Below are 9,282 nucleotides of genomic sequence, written 5' to 3'. Positions count from 1 at the left end.
ATTTTGCTTTCTTAAAAATTGCTTAACTCCTGTAAGAAGGAATTGAAGACTGCTAGGCAGGAGGGATAGAGTGTGAGATGTAGGAAGTTTTCTCATACTCTGCATCTAGAGAGCTAGAAAATATGATGATCTGCTCACTGCCTCAAGCAATTCAGAAAGTGGCTTGCATTTTCTAAAACCTAAATCCAAACTTTCACATTCTCCTTCCCACCAAGAATTCCTCCTCAGGATTCTTCTTACCATAGTGTCTCGGCAGCTTAGAACTGCTTTGCCTCAGAAATGTGGCATCAGAATTGTGCCCTGTGGTCAGCCCAGCAGCTGGTATCTGACTGATTCATCTATGGCTCTGAAATGCTGCAGCTCAATCTGTGCTCTGTGCTCAGGGTTCAGTAAGCGTGCTTAAGTCCATAGATATGTGCTTCCAGAAAGCAGACTTTCCTCTTTCTATTAGCAGTAGGAGCACAAGAACAAGACAGGTTCTTTATAATGAAACAGCCACACATAGCTGTTGGTTTCATAATCACTTGCTGAGGCGAGTTTGCCTAAGGGAATCAAGACAATATGCAAATAAGGTGTTTTCACCTGGAAGCTCATGAGTTTCCATTCCAAAAAGGAAGCTGCTTACAATAAATTCTTTCTGGGAATAGACTGTGTAGGAGTTAGAATAATCATTTTCTCTTAAAATGATTGATTGAGGGAAAGCATTGACTAAGCATAATTATCTTCCAAAAAGCTATATAACTAAAGTATTTCTTGTTACTAAAATAGTTCTAAGGACTTGTGGAATAGTTTAACTCATAAAGCACAAGCTGAGTAAGAATTTTCTAACAATTTATGGCTTGGTTGTCCTGGTTTAGTGAATTGCTCTGAAACTATTAACCCCTTTCAAAATAATCAGCTGAGCTTCAAAAGAGCCAATAGAGCAAGATTGTGAACACAACTTGTGATCAATACCAGAAGTAGTAACTCATTAGGGGTATAACCTTGGCAGACTTCCTACTCAGAGTGGTTGCTTCCTGTCAATAATATGCCCTTTAACAGAACTAAACTTTGCCATGCTAAGTTCCTTTCAACTTGGTGGTCTTTCTTGGGATATTGGGTTACTGTAGGGGAGTATTCCCAACAATGTGGGGAATAATCCAGGATCCATGTTATGCAAGGGGGATGTAGGGAGACCCTCAGGAGGAGACACATCCTGACTTGTTGAGATACCTCAAGGTTGGGTTAAACACCATCTGTTGTGATAAAGGATGGAAAGTTTATCAGCAATTTCAGGAAAGGGCCCAAGGAAACACCTCAATAAAAAGTAATCTCATGCATAAGCCATGAGAGGAAAAATTGGATTAGAGCATACTACCTGGTTGGTTGGGGATTTTTATGGGCTGAGCGTGTCTTAGGCACAAAGAGAACTTGAGTCTCAATATGTGTTTTCATTCACTGGCCCAAGAATAAAAATGGGGGAGCTGGAGGAATCCATTGTTGAGAAATCTCCAGTAACGGGATCGTCAAATATGAGAAGGGTGCACAAGAAACTTACAATAGGGAGGGTTAAGTGCACCCAAAACTGAAATCACAAGAGATCTGCTAAAATGGGGAATAAGAATTCTAGGCCTAAGGAACCCAAGGAAAATGATCTAAGGACGTTCTTCTGATAATCCATTGGGAGAATGTTGACAAAGGTCTGAGAACACTATTAAAGAATGGATGATTTTCATTATGGAGTTCCATAATGTGCACTTGTCCAAACAAAAACTTGTTATGAATATGTGCTTGCATGTGTGTGTTTTAAATATTATATCCTGAAAGGGGAACTCCAAAAAGTCCTACTCACTAAACTCATTCTGCTGCCCACTTTGACTCTGAAGCCTGGATTGATCATCTAGCTGATCCAAGGATGTATGGCATTGAACCTTAGTTTCAGAAGCAGACTCTCTGGGTAGACTTAAATTTCAAGTCAAAAGCCAGGTGCCAGTGGCTTCCACCTGCAATCGTAGCTACTCAGGATCTGAGAATTAGAGTTCAAAACGAGCCCAGGCAGGAAATTCCTTGACACTCTTATCTCCAATTAACTACCAGCAACTGGAAGTGGTGCTGTGGCTCAAGTAGTAGGGCTTTTGCCTTGAACTCTGGGCCTGGGTGCTGTCCCTGATCCCTTCAGCTCAAGTCTTATGACCAAGAAAATAATGCTTGAGTGAAATGGGTTAAATATTCTGACCACCATTAAGATTCTGTGGCACAGAAACCAGAAAAACACGTGGTCCACTTCCTACTATGATGAACCTCATATCCCTAAGAGCATGGAGTGCATGATCTGTCAGTCAAACATGGCCTGGAGAAACTTGTAAGACCCTACTGTTGCTGTTCACAAGAGTATGGATCTAAGACAAAAACCCTCTTTTCCCAAGCCAACTATACCCCTTGCTTCTGTAGGTATCGGGAGGGATGATTGGCATTTCTGGGAAACTTATCAAGATGCACTGAAATCCAAACCTTGAAGAGATGAGCAGTAATCAGTAAATATAGCCAGGGGAGATGTCTAATGGTATTGTGGAGGACCAGTGTTGTAGACCTTCCTGGAAAACTAGAGTAGAACCTGTACTTTGGTTCAATTGACCATCCCTTTCACCCTAGCATTTCATCCACCTGTCCATTCTCAAACATTTTATACTAGTTAGGAGAGACCCCTTCCCTAGAGAGTCATTCGTATTTCCTAATTACTTAGGTGGTTTTCAGGATCCCCCTCTTCAAAGTTTCCAAAAAGTTCAAAGCCTGAAACCAGACAGCACCTTATGAATAAATTTTATTCTTATGATTAGTATAAATAAAATATTTTGGGGGTTTGGAATATGGCTTTGTTTGTCCAGCATGCATGAAGCCCTGGGTTTTATTCCTCGGAATCACATAAACAGAAAAGGCTGGAAATAGCACTGTGGTTTAACTGGTAGAGTGTAAGCCTTGAGCAAAAGAAGCTCAGGGAGCCCCAGGACTGGCAAAAATAAAATATAGAGTAGAATAAAATCAAAAGAGGTTTGTTAATTATACTAAAAAAAAATTGTAACCCATAAATTAAATGCTCTAGTAGGATGGCATGGGAAAATTAGCTCTAGAAACATTATCTGACAAGGGAAGAGCTTCTATGGTGATTGGAGACCAAAGCTGCACAAAGACCTTTTTTGGAGGGGGAGAAGGGGGAGTCCGGTCATGGAACCTAAACTCTGGGCCTGGGCACTGTCCCTCAGCTCTTCAGCTCAAGGCTAGCGCTCTACCACTTGAGCCACAGTGCCACTTCCAGCTTTTTTCTTTTTTGCTTATTTGGTGCTGAGGAATCGAACCCAGGGCCTCAGGCATGCAAGGCAAGCACTCTACCACTGAACCACCTTCCCAGCCCCTGCACAAAGACCCTGGTTTGAACATTGGCAAGTGAGTTAACTAAAAACTCAGACGAAGAGCTGGGAAGGTGGCTTAGCAGTAGAGTGCTTGTCTTGCATGCATGAACCCCTGGGTTCAAAATCTCAACACCATGTAAGCAGAAAAAGCACTGTGGCTCAAGTGGTAGAGAGATATCCTTAAGCTGAAGAGCTGAAGGACAGTGTCCCGGCCCAAATTTCAGGCCTCACAACCGACAAATCCAAGAACAAAGAAAAGAAAAAAGAAAAAATAATATGGGCACCGGTGGCTCACACATGTAATCCTAGCTACTCTGAAGGCTAAGATCTGAGGATGGTCATTCAAAGCTAGGCAAGGCAGGTAAATTCTGTGATACTCTTATCGCCAATAAACCACTCAGAAAACTGGAAGTGGTGTTGTGGCACAAGTGGTAGAGGACTAGCCTTGAGCTGAAGAGCTGAGGGACAGCACCCAGGCAAAGAGTTCAGTTCCAAGACCGACCAAAAAACAAAACAAAACAAAACAAAACAAAACAAAACAAAAAAACAAAGGCAAGCTACACCTGAAGCATTTTCTACCAAGAGGGAGGAAGGGTTTCCTACCAAGAGGGAAGGAGTTTTGGGCGTTTCTATCTAACAAGAATGCAAGTTTCCCTTCTACTGGGCAGGGGCATTGCCTTCTAGTAATGAGGGTGTTAATGAAAAAATTGGTCAAAATATGATTCAGTTTCATAATGTTCAGATAAATGTCTAATGTTTGACTTGTGAAAACATCCTACTTGGGGAAATCCAAACACTCTTAATGCCCTTAACATGATCATGCTTAGTTCCAGGGCCTCAATGGACCCTCTACTTAATCTTATGATATGATTGCAAATTCCATCTTGGAGCAGACACTCTGTGTATGTCTTCCAATATTGAGTTTACCCAGATTCAAATTGAGAGTGAATAAGTGAGGAAATACTAAGGTGATTCTGTCCACATACGGAGTACTGCTATTACTGTGTTGCAGGGAGGCCACACAAGAGGTTCTATTTGTGCTGTCATAGAGCCCAGACCCCATGTGCATGAAATTCATGATAGGTCAGCAAAATGTGATCCGAGACAACTTGGAACACCTTGTTTCTCTTCTCAGAAGCAAGAGTCTATTTCAAAAACCCCTGAAACTGATCAGCTCCATTTTTTCTAGGTCAACTACCTGGGGAAAATTCAACATTTCTGGGAAACTTATCTGGATGTAGTGAAGATGAGCAGTAAGTATAAATCATAGCCAGGGGAAATGTCTGGTGGTATTCCAGGAGACCACTATTGGAGATGTTACTGGCCAACTGGAGTGGAATATGTGCTTTGGTTCCATTGGCCAATCCATACCTGACCATTCTCAAACACCTTAAATTAAGTAAGAAGAGACTTCTTAGCTAGTGGGTCATTCAAACTTCATATTTGCAAATACAAACTACATATTTACAAATTTCATATTTACTTAGGAGCTTAAAGAGCTTCAAGCTAGAAACCAGAAGTAGCAGCTTAAATTAGTTTTATTCTGTTGATCTCCACAATCTATGATCTCCATAATCAAATTATTCCAATAGGTGCTTTTATTTATCAGCAAGATTTGTTTATTGGAAATGCCACCATGTAAAAGTAACTAGGAGCCACTGGTAGGATTAAATGGGAAAAATTTGGTCTAAATATAGTACTTGAACAGATAAGTGAAATGAACCCCACCATAGGGGCACAAGTGTTTTTTGTCATTTCTTGTTATTGTTTCTAACATATTTATAATGTTCCATGTGATTTTTGTTTCTTTGTATTCTGTCCCCCCAAAAAAGAGCATAACCCCTGTTTCCAATGTTTTTGATGTTGGTGCCCTCCATCTTGTATATACACTTCTCTAGTTTGGGGAGGAAAGGGAAAAAACAGAATACTTAAATGGGAATACAGGTTGACCCATTGTAACAATGAGATGCACAAGACACTGTTGAAAACCAAACTTTACAATTTAGGCGGGGTTCGGGGGGAGTGTATAGGGTAGTTTTGAAGCTAAGAGGTTAGGGATGGTAGGGGACATATAAAGGAGGAGGTAACAATGCTTGATAGAAAATGTATGCTTTACTTTGCTCATGTAACTAACCCTCTGTACAGTATTTTTACAATAAATATATAAAAATAAAAGAATAATATACTTCAAAGGTAATCTGTGTGGTGGTTGGAGGCCAATGATACAGAAAAACTTACAAGGATTGAATAATGGAAACAAATTACCTAAAAACTGAAATGATCCTGAGTATAATCCTAAATGCTCAGTTGACTGAATTTTGTGTTTGAAGCCAACCCAGACAGGAAAGATGAGACTTTTATTTCCAATAAGGGTGCAAAAAAAGATACTACTGGAGTTGTGGCTAAAGTGGTAGCCTTGAGTAAAACTGCTCTGGGACAATGCCCACATCATGAGATCAAACCCAAGACCAGCTCCCAGTCACTTATAAAAAAGGTTGTGTGTCTGTGTGTGGTAGCAGATTCTTTTACAAGTTTGATGATAGAACAAGCATTTCAACAATGAGTCATGGTGTCAATATTTACCTCTTTAGTAATTGTTTTCATATTAATGTGTGCTTTATCTCTTCTATAACAGGTTTTTTTTTTTCTGTGACTGACTGTAAAACTGCCTTAATCAAACCCTTTTTTAAATCAAAATATCTTATTGGATACTGCTGAATAGGAAAGTCAATGATTATTGTTTGGAAGAAAAGAAAGCAAAATCAGATGGGAGAATTGTAGAAGTTAAATCTTGAAGTGCTTGACTGATATAAGCATTGCCCTTGTAAAGGTAGTCAAAACCTTACCAATGCTATTTTAGAGAAGTGCTAGGGGCTAGAGGCATGGCAATAGTAGTAGAACAACAGCTGGGTAAAAGTTGTTTATTTTTCATATGGCCAGGTGTTCAGATTTGGTTGATTATTAAAGCTTTTGATTAGTTTGAAAGGAGTCAAAAGTTTGAGCCATCATAAAAGATGATACCAAAGCTCAAATTCATGGGAACCAGTGGTGGGCTGCCTATCCAGTGTGCTTATTCAACTTCGACATGCGACAGCATGCCTTCTGCAGGAGTAAACTTTGCCTTGCTGAGAAGGTATTTGTAGAATACCTTAATTGCCCCCGGTTTTTCCAACACAGATCTTCTGTGCCATTCATGAGGGATCTTAGGAACCCCTCATAGGAGACACATCCAGCCGCCCTGTAGAGCCAACCTCCTGGATGGCCTAAACATGGCATCCTTGGTAGCTGATAATGGAACTAGGTATAAAGTTAATCTGCAACATAAGTAATAGCCACAAACAGGCACCCTCAGAAGCAAGCAACCTCATGCATTGGCCTTGGTATAAAAAAATGAAACTATGTATCCTGTTTTGGTACTTGTGTCTTTGTAGGGATGGTGTATGAGAGAAGTGTCTTAGATTCAGGCTCTTAAATTCTTTCTGTCTAAGAGTCTTGATCTGCAAATTCATTTGTCCAGTTAGGAAGAGTGAAAAGTTGGAGATGGAGTCATCTCTGAGAAAAATCTCCAATAATGGAGTTGAGAAAAGGGAGGAACAAGAAACACAGACTGAAGGGCAAAGTGTACCAAAAAATCTTACTCCCATTACAGCATGTCTCTGTGATTTAAGAATTGTAAACCTAGGAATCCCAAGAAAATTGGAGCTAAAAAGCCTCCCTCATACATTGTAGGGAAAGATATGAAAATATGTGTTAAGGGTGATTTTTATTTTTGAGCTCTAATTTTAATGTTTATTTGGTAAACTAAATCCTCTATATTCCTGTCTCTGTTTAAATACCCATCAACATAAAATATAAAGTGATTTTGTTTAAAAAAATGACTCAGAAGAAATTATAAATGCAAAAACAATCTTCACAGAAGCAAACTCTCAGAGATATTTCATGACTTTGACAAGGATAAAGTGGTGAAGTTAGTATAAATTTAGAAGTATGACAATGCACAAAAACATAAAAAAGATACTCATATATTTCATTATATAACCCAAAGCAGAAAGCAAATGTTGTTTAGATGATTTTTTAAAACCCAGTCTCTCAGGTACTGGGAAGGTGGCTCAATGGTAGAATGCCTGCCTTGCATGCATGAGGCCTTGGGCTTGATTTCTCAGCATCACATAAGCAGAAAAAGATGGAAGTGGTGCTGTGGCTCAAGTGGTATCACTAGCCTTGAGCTGAGGGACAGCACCAGGCCCCAGAGTTCAAACCCCATGACCAACAAAATAAATATAAAAAGCAAAACAAAACACAGTCTCTCACTTTTGTGCCCTCAACTCTGTAATAACTCTGCTTCAGCCTAGGGCTAATATTTTAGGTGAGGACATACATTAACACTCTTGAATCAGACTCCACTTGATCATTTTTTAAATACATATTTTGTTCTAAGTTTCCTCTTTATAAATTCACATACACCTATAAAAAATGTGGCCATCCCAGTAACCTTCTCAAAGTACTTCCTAATGACAACTAACAAAAAGTTGTATTATATTACAACAAGGAATACAATGCTAAAAATAAAGAAAACCAATTATGAAATATTAATGAATAATAAAATGAAAAACAAAACAATTACCAGTGTTTTCAGTATTTGAAGTGTACTACAAATTAGATTTTATTATTGTCATATTTCTTTACATTTAACACTGGCTAAGATTATGATGTTCCACAAGAATTTTATAGGCTATGAGTAGTGTTTAAAGACACCCACTAAGATTACTATTTATAGTTCATCTCATAATTTTTATATGGCTTATATCATCATTTGTTTCTCACTAACATATGAAGTAAGGAAGGCCTACAGTTTTAACAGAAACTGTGTAGTTAACTTAGTCAACTCTTTATTCTGCTCCTTTACACAAAGACTTTGCAACTTCTCATTACTAAAGTTTCTATAAAATCTGAAATGTACATACTTAGTAGTACTTATCTGCTACCATAAATCTTAAATACTTTATAGAAAAGTATTATGACCTGCCAAACAGTCCCAGTTTGGGCATATATAAGCAAATTCCCAAAATTAAATATATTGAAAACATTAAAACTTTTAACAAACCTTAACACTTGCTGCAGTGTTCATTATGGCAGGTCCCTTGCATAGAATAATTGAATTCCTCCTCCTACACATCTCTTGAACAACAAATATCTGGAATTATTTTGTTTTTGACATGTCAATCTTGACTTTATTCTTAAATGTGTACTTATGTACATGGTTCTAAAATTTCACGAAAATTCTTTTAAACTTACTTTTTGTTGAATTGTCTAGTTAAAGAAAATCAATTAAAATTTATATATAAAAATGTTCTGTGCACAATTCTGCATCACATACACTAACATTGGAATGATACAGAGAAGATTAGCATGGCCACTGCGCAAGGATGACAGGCAAATTCCTGAAGCATTCCATCGCCCAATTTTTTAGGAAATGGAAAGACTTGGAAAAAAAATTATTAATTGAAGTAAGCCAAGTCCAAAGAAACTTAGGTCCGATGGTTTCTCTAATTTTCAATAACTAATGTATGTCTAGGATAAGCAGAAAAGGCCAAAAGTTATGTGTATATGACCAGATAAGATTATGTTAAGGGAAATGAAACCCATGGTAGGGACACAAGTGTTTTTTTTTTTTTTTCTTCTTGCTATTGTTTCTCATGTACTTGTAACGTGCAGTGTGTTTTTTTTTTGTTTCTTTGTATGTTCCTCCCCCATGCTACAACACCTGTTTTCACTGTATTTGAAGTTGGTGCGCCTACATCTTGTATATACTCTCCTCTAATTTGGTGAGGGGAAGGAAAAAAAAAACAAAATGATTAAATAGGGATACAGGTATACCCATTGTAACAATGAGATG

The 9,282-nt window shown here is 38.3% G+C and overlaps 1 pseudogene; it reads left to right on the top strand.

Annotated features, from left to right (window-relative positions):
* The first annotated feature begins 8,740 nt into the window (after positions 1-8,740).
* Positions 8,741-8,853, top strand: LOC122126660 (annotated as a pseudogene).
* Positions 8,854-9,282: the final 429 nt, after the last annotated feature.

Source organism: Dipodomys spectabilis, unplaced genomic scaffold (assembly GCF_019054845.1).
Source record: "Dipodomys spectabilis isolate Male_0828 unplaced genomic scaffold, ASM1905484v1 ptg000287l, whole genome shotgun sequence".
Taxonomy (NCBI): Eukaryota; Metazoa; Chordata; class Mammalia; order Rodentia; family Heteromyidae; genus Dipodomys; species Dipodomys spectabilis.
This window is presented reverse-complemented; position numbering and strand designations above follow the sequence as displayed.